Source organism: Meles meles, chromosome 1 (assembly GCF_922984935.1).
Source record: "Meles meles chromosome 1, mMelMel3.1 paternal haplotype, whole genome shotgun sequence".
NCBI lineage: Eukaryota > Metazoa > Chordata > Mammalia > Carnivora > Mustelidae > Meles > Meles meles.
This window is the reverse complement of record NC_060066.1, coordinates 182459548-182473039: the sequence shown is the minus strand read 5'-3', so window position 1 is coordinate 182473039 and position 13492 is coordinate 182459548.

The following is a 13492-nucleotide window of genomic DNA, read 5'->3' as shown; positions in this document are numbered from 1 at the left end:
TGAGAAAAGCCTTAAATCTCATTGTGTGGGTATAGGATGTTTTCCTACAGCTTAAGGGCATGAGCAAATTAGATTTTAAAGACTCTTGAATTAAAGGACATTTATTCTGATTGGTTCATAGAGACTAACAAGAGCTTATATAAATCCAATATTGCTCAAACCACCTGAAAACAAAGAAGCTGAACTTCTAATACTATAAATGGATTAAGCAAAACCTTTTCTCCTAGAAACTGGTAACTTGGAAGCAATTTTATGCAAAATCCAAGTTTATGCAATCAAGCAAGGTTGAATGCTGGACAAGTGAGACTGACCTAAAATTTTACCTTAAAAAAGATTTGTCTTTAAAAAATTGTCTTTTTCCTGATTTTTACCAGTGTAGAGTAGAATACAAACATACATTTTTAGTTTTTGTTGTTGTTGTTGTTGTTGTTTTTTAAGAATTTGAGAGAGGAAGAGTAGGGGAGGGGCAGAGGGAGAGAATCAGAATGGGAGCCCCATGCCAGGTTCAATCCCATGACCCCCAAATCATGACTGGAGCCAAAACCAAGAGTTGAACGCTTAACCAACTGAGCCACCCAGGCGCCCCTAGTTTATTTGATTTTTAAGATTCGTTTTTGTTTCTTCATGAAGAGAACTGGTGAGCTGAACATTCTACGACACAATATACTCCTCTGCCACTTTTGCTCCTGGACTAGCCTCAATTATCTTTATTATAACCTTTACCGAAGTCTCTAGGGTCTGCTTCAGAGAGAGAACAGGGGGGTAGAGCACTGAGAACCCTCTATCGCTTACAAATAATGCAGGATATTGGGAAGAAAGGCAGGCAGGGGCAAATCCCCCTCACCAAATGGAAACTACCCTTTAAAGGAAAAAGTCCCCATCCTGTTATTGACATCACCCTGGAAGGAGGTGTTTCCCACATGAACAACTACCTGATAGGTCAATGAGCACGTGGACACTAACCTGATTGGGTGACAAGTGCAAGGAGGGTTGATCAGATTAAAACAGCCTGCCAGCACTCAGAAAAACCTGCAGGGGGTGCGTGAGTGGCTCAGTAGGTTAAGTATCAGCCTTCCGCTCCAGTCACGAACCCATAATCATGTCCGCATTGGGCTCCCTGCTCAGCGGGGAGTCTGCTTCTCCCTCTCCCTTTGCCTCTCCGTCTACTCGTGCTCTTTGACTTACTCACTCTCTCAAATAAATAAATAAAATCTTTTTTTAAAAAATCCCCAAATCTGTTGACTTACCAGAGGGCAACCCTCTCTGGTCCCCTACCCCTCTTTGGAGGCTTGGTACTATTGTTCAATAAACTTTGCTGCTCACCACTTTTCATCTGGTCTACCTCTCATTCTTTGAAGCGGCGTGACCAAGAGCTGTGGGCACTTAGGAAAAGACATCCTTAAGAATTTTATCAAATTCTTTTAGATTCCTGGACCCAATTCCAGTGTGTGTGTGTGCGCATGTGCGTGCGTTGTGTGGCAGCTTCCCCAAATCAACAAGGAATTCTTGGACACCAGCAGGTGGTCCAAAAATTCAACTACATTCTGGCACTATCTCTCCAGAGGTAGCAGCTTCAGATTCCACAGATGAAGGGTTTAGTCGTACGGATTGTCCCTACCACCCCAACCTCAGAGGCCAGTGCCAAGTCCAGAATGTCCTCTCTACTTTTGACAGACTAGCTATAAATCAGAGATCCCACGACCTCTTCCTTGGGTTCAATTAATTTGCTAGAATGGCTCACAGAACTTCGAGGAAAGCATTTTACTCACTAGATCACCAGTTTATTGTAAAAAGGATAGAACTCAGGACCAGCCTGTTGGAGAAGATGCATGGGCCAAGCTTTCATACTCTTCCCAAACATCCATGTGTTCAACCCAGAAGCTCTCTAAGCCCAGTCCTTCTGAGATTCTATAGAGGCTTTATTATATAGGCATAAGGGATCAAATAAGTGACTGAGTCAACCTCCAGACCCTGTCCCCTCTCCGGAGGTCAGAGGGATGGGACTGAACGTTCCATCCCTCTAATCACAGGGTTGGTTCCTCTGAGGACCAGCCCCCATCCTTAGGTGTTCTAGGGGCTTTCCAAAAGTTGCTTTTATTAGCATAACAAAAGATACCTTTATCACTCCCTTCAGTTAAGAAATTCCAAGGGTTTTAAGACCTCCTGGCCAGAAACCAAATATATATATATTTCTTACTATAAATCACAGTATCACACAGACCAACAGAGTTTATAAGAACACATGCTGCTTGATGTAAATGAATCAGGCCGAACACCGTAAAGTCAGAGTTTTGTGATGATTGAGAGTGATCTTTGGAGAATAGTTATGATCACAGCAGGGGACTATTAAGAAAAATTACATAAAATTGGTAATAAAGCAAAAGGATGACTATATGTCCTTTTAAAAAAGTTTTTCTTAAAACTTATTTTGAAATAATTTTCAATTTTCAGAGAGTTTCAGTGACAGCACAAAGTGTTCTCATATACCTGTCACCAGCATCTCACAAAGTTAGTATCTTATGTAACCAGGTACACTTTGTTTTTAGTTTCTTAAAGTTAAGATTTTATTCTTGAAAGCTATCATGGGAAAAAGTTCAGTTCTTCCTCAAGCTTTTCTTTCATTTACTGATTATATAATTCTTTTAAAAAAATTTCTATTACTTCATGTTTGTATAATTTCATTTACATTCATATTGCTCTAATATTTCTTATTCTATTTATAAATCTTTTTTTAAAGATTTTATTTATTTATTTGACAGACAGAGATCACAAGTAGGCAGAGAGGCAGGCAGAGAGAGAGGAGGAAGCAGGCTCCCCGCTGAGCAGAGAGCCTGACACGGACTTGATCCAAGGACCCCGGGATCATGACCTGAGCTGAAGGCAGAGGCTTAACCCACTGAGCCACCCAGGCGCCCCACTTATTCTATTTATAAATCCAGAAAACTTTATTAATCCCTTTAAGGTGGCTTTTACAATTCCCTTACATTTCATTAAGTTTTTTGTTTTTGTTTTTTTAAAGACTTTATTTATTTGACAGAGATCACAAGTAGGCAGAGAGGTAGGCAGAGAGAGAGAGGAAGGGAAGCAGGCTCCCCGCTGAGTGGAGAGCCCGATGCGGGGCTCGATCCCAGGATCCTGAGATCATGACCTGAGCCGAAGGCAGAGGACATTTCATTAAGTTTTAACTGCACATATAAAATGCAATACTCAGTTATCTTTTCTTGATTGGTTTTTCTAAGGGTTGATCAATTCTTTTTTTTTTTTTAAAGATTTTATTCAGTTGTTTGATAGACAGAGATCACTAGCAGGCAGAGAGAGAGGAGAAAGCAGACTTCCCGCGGAGCAGAGAGCCCGATGTGGGGCTCCATTCCAGGACCCTGGGATCATGACCTGAGCTGAAGGCAGAGGCTTTAACCCACTGAGCCACCCAGGCACCCTGATCAATTCTTTTTTTTGAAAAAGTTTATTTATTTATTTTTATTTTTTTTTTAAATATTTTATTTATTTATTTGACAGAGAGAGATCACAAGTAGACAGAGAGGCAGGCAGAGAGAGAGAGAAAGAAGCAGGCTCCCCGCGGAGCAGAGAGCCCGATGCGGGACTCAATCCCAGGACCCTGAGATCATGACCTGAGCCGAAGGCAGCGGCTTAACCCACTGAGCCACCCAGGCGCCCTGAAAAAGTTTATTTATTTAAGCAATCTCTACACTCCATGTGGGGCTCAAACTCACAACCCCAAAATCAAGAGTTACGTGTTTCACTGGCTAAACCAGCGAGGCACCCCAGGATTGATCAGTTTTATTAATCATTTCAATATGTCAATTTGGGCTTGTCGCTTTCCTTTGTTTTATACTCATTTTCTGTTTCATTATTTCTGCCTTTTTCATTATTTCTTTTCTTCAACTTTCTATTTTTTCCCTAGCTTTATTGAAATATAATTGACACACCATATTGTGTAGTTTCGGTATACAACCTGATATTTGATACCCATATTTATTGCAAAATGAATACAACTGCATTAACATTTCCATCACCTCACCTAATTACCTTTTCATGTATGTGTCTGTGATGAAAACATAAAGATTTACTTTCTGAGCAACCTTTAAATGTATAATTAGCTATTGTTAACTATAGTCACCATGCTGTATGTTAGACCCCCAGAACTCACTCATCCTATAACTGAAACTTTGTATCCTTTGACTGACTTCTCTTCATTTCTCTCCACCCCTACCCCACCATCCACCCAAGGCCCTGGCAACCACCATTCTACTATTACTGAGTTCAGCTTTTGTAGATTCCACATATAAATGAGATCATATGTTATTTGCCTTTCTCGGTCTGACTTATTTCACTTAGCAGAATGCCCTCAAGGTCCAGCCGCGTTGCAAATGGCAGAATTTCCTTTTTATGGCTGAATAATATACATAATATGTACAATGTTACATAATAATAAATTACATGTAACAATATACATAATAACATATATACACCATATGATATATATGCGTGTGTGTTTTCTGTGTATTGTGTATTGTTGGATGGAATGCTTTGCATATGTCTGTTGGTTTAAGTCCAATCTTTACTTACTGATTTTCTGTCTGGAGGGTCTATCCGTTGTTGAAAGTAGGGTATCGAATTCTCCCACGATAGTATTGTTGCCTATTTCTCCCTTCAGATCTGTTGCTCCAATGTTGGATGCATGTATCTTTATAACTGTTATATTTGTTAATGAGTGGCTCCTTTATCATCATATAATGACCGTCTTTACCTCGTGTTACAGCTTTTTTTTCTATTGAAGTTTATGAATTTATTTTTTAGTAATCTCTACATCCAACATAGGGCTCAAAGTCACAACCCCTCTTATTACAGCTTTATTTATTTATTTATTTATTTATTTTTTTTTTTTTTTAAAGTTATTTCTAGATATTTTTTTTTTTTTTTTATTTATTTGACAGAGAGAGATCACAAGTAGATAGAGAGGCAGGCAGAGAGAGAGAGAGAGGGAAGCAGGCTCCCCGCTGAGCAGAGAGCCCGACGCGGGACTCGATCCCAGGACCCCGAGATCATGACCTGAGCCGAAGGCAGCGGCTTAACCCACTGAGCCACCCAGGCGCCCCTATTTTTTATTTTCATTTAAATGTTGTTCGTTAACATACAGTGCCATATTGGTTTCTGGAGTAGAAATCGGTGATTCATCACTTACACCCAACACCTCGTGCTCATCACAAGTGCCGTCTTTAATTCCCATCCCCCATTCATCTCCCTCTTGATTGAAGTCTACTTTGTCTGAGAGCACGGTAGCTCTCTTTCGGGTTCCATTTTTGTGGAATATCTCTAGTCATCTCTTCCTCTCCCTGCTGAGCAGAGAGCATGATGTGGGACTCGATCCCAGGATTCTGGGATCACGACCTGAGCCGAAGGCAGAGGGTTTAAACCACTGAGCTATCCAAATGCTCCAGCCTACATATCCTTAAAGCTGATGTGAGTCTCTTGAAGACAGCATATCTTGGGTCTTATTTTTTATCCATTCGGAAACCCTATGTCTTTTGACTGGAGAAATCAATCCATTTGCATATAAAGTGATTATTGATAGATAAGAACTGAATAATGCCATCTTATAGTTTTCTGGCCTTTTGTTCCTTTCATCCTCTCTTACTGTCCTCCTTTGTGAATTGATGATCTTTTTATGCAGTGGTATGCTTGATTCCCTTTTCCTTTGTGTATCTACCGTAGGTTTTTGCTTTTTGGTTACCATGAAGCTTACACAAAACATCTTGCAGATATAACAACCTGTATTATACAGATAACAATTGAACTTGGGGTGCCTGGGTGGCTCAGAGGGTTAAGCCTCTGCCTTCGGCTCAGGTCATGGTCTCAGGGTCCCGCGACAGAGCCCCGCATTGGGCTCTCTGGGCTTCCCCCCTCTCTCTGCCTGCCTCTCTGCCTACTTGTGATCTCTCTGTGTCAAATAAGTAATAAAATCTAAAAACAAACAAACAATTGAACTTTGATTCCACACAGAGACTCTACTCCTTACTCCTTCACCATGTTTTGACGTCTCAACTCATCTCTTTTTACATTGTGTATTAACAAATGATTGTGGCTCTGGTTACTTTTAATATTCTAACCTTTCTACCAGATTAAGTGTTAATACACCACCATATCACAGTATTAGAGTGTTCTGAGTTTGACTGTACACTTACCTTTACCAGTGAGATTTATACTTTCAGAAGTTTTCATGTTACTCGTTAGTCTCCTTTCATTTCAGCTTGAAGAACTTCCTTTAGCATTTCATGTAAGGCAGGCTTACAGTTTTAATTCTCTGGGCTACCTACATTAACTTGTTTGATCTCTGTCTTAGTAGGTTGGGCTGCTATGATGAAGTCCCCTGGATTGGGTGGCTTATGAAGAACTACAAATTTTTTTTGTCACAGTTCCAAGGGCTGCATGTCTGAGGTCAGGGTTCCTACACAGCCAGGTGCTGGTGACATCCTCTTCTGTGTCGCAGACCACCAGCTTCTCAGTGCAGCCTTTCAAGGCCAGAAGCAGAGTGAGGGAGCCTGCTGGGGGACCTTGTATAAGGGCACTAATCCCATCCATGAGGGCTCCAGCCTCATGACCTAATTTCCCCCCAAAACCTCCACCTCCTAATATCATCACCTTTCAACATATGAATTTTGGGGGAGGTCACAAACATTTAGTCCGTAAAAGTGTCTCCTTTAGCAAACGTACTAAAGTATCCCCTGCCTATGAAATTATGTAAATCCTCGTTCCTTAAATGCTCTTTGAATCAGCTTTCCCAACCTTCTGATTAACCAGTTAACTTTTTAGAAATTCTACTTGGAAAACAATTTTTTAAAAAATTCTACTTTAGCAGAATTAGTATCAATCTGGGGTTGAGAGTTGAAATGACATTCCTGAGAAATTAAGATATGCTCTATAGTTACATAATTTGACAATTCAGAAAGCCCTCCTAGTCTTTTTTCCTTTCTCAGAAAAAAAAACCCCCACCAAATTAAAACATATAGAGAATAATATAATAATGAGTACCAATGTACTTGGCTCCCACGTTTGTCAAATCTTAGCATCTATGATATTTGCTCCAGATTCTTTATTTTTTTAGTTTAAATCAATTAATTAAATATAGTGTATTATCAGTTTCAGAGGTAGAGTTTGGTGATTCATCAGTTGCATATAACACTCAGTGCTCATTACATCATGTGCCCTACTTAATGCCAGTCTCCCAATTACCCCATCCCCCCCACCTCCTTTTCAGGAACCTTCAGTTTGTTTCCTACAGTTAAGAGTCTCTTGGGGTTTGTCTCCTCTCTGTTTTGTCTTATTTTATTTTTTATTGTTTTTAAAGATTTTTATTTATTTATCTGACAGAGAGAGAGATCAGAAGTAGGCAGAGGAGCAGGCAGAGAGAGAGGGGGTAACATGCTCCCCGCCAAGCAGAGAGCCCAATGCGGGCTTGATCTCAGGACCCTGAGATCACGACCTGAGCCAAAAGCAGAAGACCAACCCACTGAGCCACCCAGGCGCCCCTGTCTTATTTTCTTTTTCCCTCTCTTTCCCTATACTCCTCTGTTTTGTTTCTTAAATTCCACATACGAGTGAAATCATACAATAATCATCTTTCTCTGATTGACTTATTCCCCTTAACATAATACCCTCTAGTTCCATCCATGTTGTTGCAAATGGCAAGATTTCATTTTTGATGGCTAGTAATATTTCATGGTCTATATGCACCACATCTTCTTTACCCATTCCTCTGTCGATGGACATTCCCCCAGAATCCTTTAAAGAGGAAGAAACAGTACCCATATTTTTGAAATTCCATCACTACTTCTCTTGGATCTGCTTCCTTACTCTCTCCTCCTTCCTGCTCTGAGAAACCACTATCTTAAATTGGGTATTTTTCATTCTTGTGAATGTTTTTATATATTTATTACATATGTATATGTCCATAAACCATATCTAGTATTATTTGTATGGTTTGAAACTATGTATAAATGTCATCCTATTGCATTAACTCATCTTTATCTTTGAGTCTATGTTTTCATTTAAAACTTGCTTTTGGGACATCTGCGTGGGTCAGTCATTAAGCGTCTGCCTTTGGCTCGGGTCATGATCCCAGAGTCCTGGGATCTAGCCCTGCATCAGGCTCCCTGCTCGGTGGGAAGCCTGCTTCTCCCTCTCCCTCTCCTCCCCCTGCTTGTTTTCCCTCTCTTGCTGTGTCTCTCTCTGTCAAATAAATAAGTAAAATCTTAAAAAGAAAGAAAGAAAGAAAGAAAGAAAACTTGCTTTTTTTTCTTTGCGCTTACATTTTTACAAATAAACTATCTGGGAGTCATTTAAATTTCAGGAGAGCTGCAAAGGTAGTCAGAGAGTTACTGTAAACTGTTCACTCAGCTTCTTGCAATGTTAGCGTCATACCTAACAGTGATACATCTGTCAAAGCTAAGAACAAATACTGGTAAAATCCTACTAAGTAAATTGTGACTTTATACAGATTTCACCAGTTTTTTCACTAATGTCCTTTTCCTGTTCTAGATCCAACCCGGGACACATAACATTTAGTAGATTGTGTTTTTGAGATTTATGATGATACCTGGCATTCTTATTCATTGTGCTTGAAGTCAGAATTCCATTTTTGACTGTAACGCAATGTGTGTGGGGGTTTTTTTTTTTTTAAGTTTTTATTTATTTACTTGACAGAGAGAGTTCACAAGTAGGCAGAGAGGCAGGCAGAGAGAGAAAGGGGGAAGCAGGCTTCCTGCTGAGCAGAGAGCCTGATGTGGGGCTCGATCCCAGGACCCTGAGATCATGACCTGAGCTGAAGGCAGAGGCTTAATCCACTGAGCCACCCAAGCCACCTGTGTGTGGTTTTTTTTACTAAGATTTTATTTATTTAGTTGACAGAGAGAGATCACAAGTAGGCGGAGAGGCAGGCAGAGAGAGGGGGAAGCAGGCTCCCTGCTGAGCAGAGAGCCAGACATGGGCTTGATCCCAGGGCTCTGGGGTCAAGAGTCGAAGGTAGAGGCTTTAACCCACTGAGTCACCCAGGCACCTCAATGTGTGTGTTTTTAAAAGATTTATTTATTTCAGAGAGAAAAGTGAGAGAGAACCCAAGTGGCAGGGGCAGAGGGAAGAGAGAATCTCAAGCCAGCTCCCTGCTGAGTGCAGAGCCTGACTCGGGACTCCATTTCATGACCATGAGATCATGACCTGAGCAGAAACCAAGAGTTGGATGCTTCACTGACTGGGCCACCCAGGCACCCCACACAGTGTGCTTTTTATTCTCCTACTGGGAGATATTTGGGTTATCTCCAAGTTTCTTTTGCTATTATAAATTGGTGCAATCCTTGTACCTTTGTCCTTACCTTCTTTGTACTGTCAAGAAGCAGAGAGAAAGCATCTTTCTGCAACTAACGATGAAGTCCAAGGCTGTACCTTTAAAATCTGGCTCTGACTTTCTTCTTGAGCCACTTCAGCACCCCTGTCAGCCCTCCCGAGTTCACGGCTGAGTTCCGGCTCTCCTGTGTTTTCGAATCTGCCTTGCGCTTTTCTGGTTCCCAGCCTCGCCTTTTCTGGTCTTCTTCACCCCACTGCCAGCCCCAGTGGTGCCTGTTAGAAGGCAGCACAGATTGAAAGTCGAATGTGGTTATAAGTATGGTTTAAGGAACAATTTTGTTACTTAAAATGTGTGCACGTGTGTTTTTTAAAATTTTTTTGGTTTTTGTTTTTTTATAGTCGCACAGACTAAAACCACACAGAGACGTGTGAAAGTGAGGGTAGAGAAGAGGGAGGCCGGCGTGCCCTGCCGGGGTGGCTGTGAGGGCAGCACCAAAGGAGCATGTTCAACCAAACTGATGGGAAACCCAGACAGCGAGAACCATGGACAAGTTCTTTATGGACAAGCCTTTATGGGGGTCAGGGTGGAGTACCCAAGCAAAAGGCAGGAGGGGGCGTCATTGGTGTGTTTGAATGCCACTAGTCACAGTCAGGGCAGGGTAAAGAGGGGACTTGCAGCAGAGACCACACTTTCACACTGGTACTCTGGGGCTCACAGCCTGTTTGTGGGGCTGTTAAGGCAGCAGGAAAATAAGAAGCTTAAAACACTTATAATCCAGTAAAGAGAGTGTGGGCTTAGAATAAGATGGGCTCAGGCTCCTATCTAACAACCTCTCTATTTGACCGAGAGTTACTCATCGCGTCTGTGTGTCAGACACGGTGCTAGGCACCCAGAGGTTTCTGTAGCCACTTTTCTTCCTATTCTATATTCTAACGGCTTCAACTCAGAAATCTGCACTCTCCAGCTTTGACTTTGTGTCCTGAGCTTCTAACCTGTATCTCTAAATGCTTTCTGGGCATCCTTATGTGGTCATCTCATAGGTAACCTCAAAGTCAATCTGGTCAAATATGTATTTGCTATCTGTAAAATGTCCGGAGTCTGCTCCTCTTTCAATGTCCCCCATAATCTTAGGGAATGGCCTCAGCAACCTCCCAGAATTCAAGGTAAACACCTGGGAGTTTCCCTTGATGCCCCCTCGTTCTTCCCCAGCATCAACCCAATGCAGCACCAAGTTCTGTTCATTCTATTACCTTAGGGTAGACACATTTGTCAAGTGCGTTCATTTATCCTTCACTTTTGCAGCTACTCAATGCCTTTCTATGCCAGAACTCAGGGAAATAAAAATAAACCAGTGCTTCTCAATCTGTCTTGGTGAGGGAACTTTTTCCCACCCCTAATCAGTCAGGATGGATTCTTTTCTAAAACACAGTGAACACTAATTACTAGGAAAATAAAATGAAAAAAAGGACATACACAAGACAAGCCCCAGATTTTCATTATTGGATTCAACACACAAAAATAACTGGTCACATAGCTAGAAGAATTTTAAACGTTTCGCTCAATTTCTGTCCGTATCTTGTTGCAGGACTGGTTAAGTCTGCAAACTGGGGTCATCCATTGCCTGCACTTTGAGGAGCACTGAGAGACAAACACGGAATAGGGTGTGTATATGTGAGCCTCAGAGTGGGAGGGGAGAAGGCAGAAAAGGAAGATTCTTTTTTAAAAAAAGATTTTATTTATTTAATTTATCTAATTAATTTAATCAATTTATTTTAATTTGATTTATTTATTAACTTAATTTATTTGTTACCTTAATTAATTAATTAATTTATTAATCCCTGCTGCGCAGGGAGCCGGATGCACTCTCAGATCATGACCTACGCCAAAGGCAGACAGTTAACGACTGAACCACAGGGGCACCCAGAAAAGGAAGACTCTTGAGCAAATAAATATCAAGCACATTTTCAACAACAAAAGCAACTGGTTTTCTGTGCCAGGGCAGCGGGAGAATAGACGAGGCACCTAACCCAGCAAGCGTATCAGGATAGGCTACCTTATAGGGAGTGCAAGATGGGCAGGAGTTGGTCAGGTTGGGGAAGCTCTAGAGACAATAGGGCAGGGTGTTCCCAGCAGGGAAACAAGTCTGGAGGTGTTAAGCAGCATACGGCTTGGGAATTACCTTTCCTATGATTTGAGGGGCTGCTTTTCTCTGAGTCAGCATCCATTTCTACCCCATGTGTAAAGTGGATATGCTAATCCTTCCTTTAAATGACGGAAGAGAACCCACGAAAGTGCCTATGACAGAGCCTGACATTTGGCACTGTGCTGTGTGTGTGTAAGGGGTACGCGCAGGAATCTGAGATGCCTCAGGGGGAGGGGTACAGGGGGTTGGGGCACAACTCATTAACTCAAGACTGGAGTCTAGAATGAGCCAGGTTCTGAAGGATGATGAGGCAATCAGGGGGCCATGCCTGTTGGACAGTCAACCAATGATGGAGTGTAGTCTCAGGTTGGCGCATGAAGCAGGACCCCCAGAGTAAGCATCTCTTTCCCACAAGCCTCTGGTGTTCGAGATGTTCACACCAAAATTCGGCTCTAAGGGCAGGTACCTGGGTGGCTTAGTCAGTTAAGCATCTGCCTTTGGTGCATATCATGATCTCAGGGTCCTAGGATTGAGCCCCACATTGGGCTCCCTACTCAGTGGGGAGTCTGTTCCTGCTTGCCTCTCTGTCCCTCCCCCTGCTCATGTTCTCTTTCACTCTGTCTCTCAAATAAATAAATAAAATCTTAAAAAAAAAAAAAGGTTCTAAAGCTAAGGGTTAGTTCTTGCTCTGTCCTGCCCTGTCTTGCCTTTGCGGGGAGGTTGATAGGATAAATGACATTAATGGAACATTGATAAGTCACAAAGCTTATCTTCTCAGGGACTGGTTTCTTCCTTTCTTTTTTTAAAAAATATTTTATTTTTATTGTTTATTTATTATTTATTATTTTAATATTTTTTATTTTTAATATTTTTCTTTAAGTTTTTTTGTTGTTGTTAGATTTTATTTATTTATTTGACAGAGAAACAGTGAGAGAGGGAGCACAAGCAGGGAAAGTGGGGGATGGTGAAGCAGGATTCCATTGAGCAGGGAGCCTGATGCAGGGCTCGATCCCATGACCCTGGGATCATGACCTGAGCAGAAGGCAGACACACAGAGACTGATAAATAAATAAATAAATAAATAATAAATAGATAAATAAATAAAATCAAGATTTTATTTTTAAGTAATCTCTATACCCAACATGGAGCTCAAATTTAAAACCTGGAGATCAAGAGTCCCATGCTCTTCTGACTGAGCCCTCCAGGCACCCCTCAGGAGAATCAGGAAAATTAAATAACACATTCCAAAATCTCAGAACCAGAGCCATCACTAGGATTAAAACCCAGGCCCTGACTCCAGACTTCACGTCTTAACCAGATGATGCATTCAGAAAATTTTCCTGATTTTTATTTTGTTGAAAACGACTCGTTTTTATTTAAAGCCCCAAAAAATGAGATATAACATGTATACTTGTACATGGAGAAAAAGATACCGCGGAGTATACAAAATGTTGATCACTGCCATGTATATACGTGTACACACAATGGAATATTATTCAGCTGTAAAAAAGAAGGAAATCCTGCCATTTGTGACAACATAGATGGACCCTGAAGGCAGTTTGTATGTAAAATGAGTCAGGCAGAGAAAGACAAATATGATATCAGTTATATGAGGATCCTAAGCAAAAAGCAAAACAAGGCGCTGAACTCATAGATAGAACAGACTGTGGTCGTCAGAGGTTTGGGGGAGGCCGATGAGGAGGAGAGGGGTGGGCAAAGTGGGTGATGGTGGTCAAAGGTACACACTTCCAGCTGTAAGATAAATAAGTCCTGGGATGTCAGGCACAGCATGGTGACTGTAGTTAATAACACTGTATTGTATATCACAAAGTTGCTGAGAGAAGAAAAAGATTGTAATGGTCATGATGGATGTTAATTACCCTTATTGTGGTAATCATTCCACGATATATACACATATCAAATCCTTATGTTGTACACCTGAAACTAATATAATGGTAAATGTCAATTATATCTCAATGAAAAAACAAAGA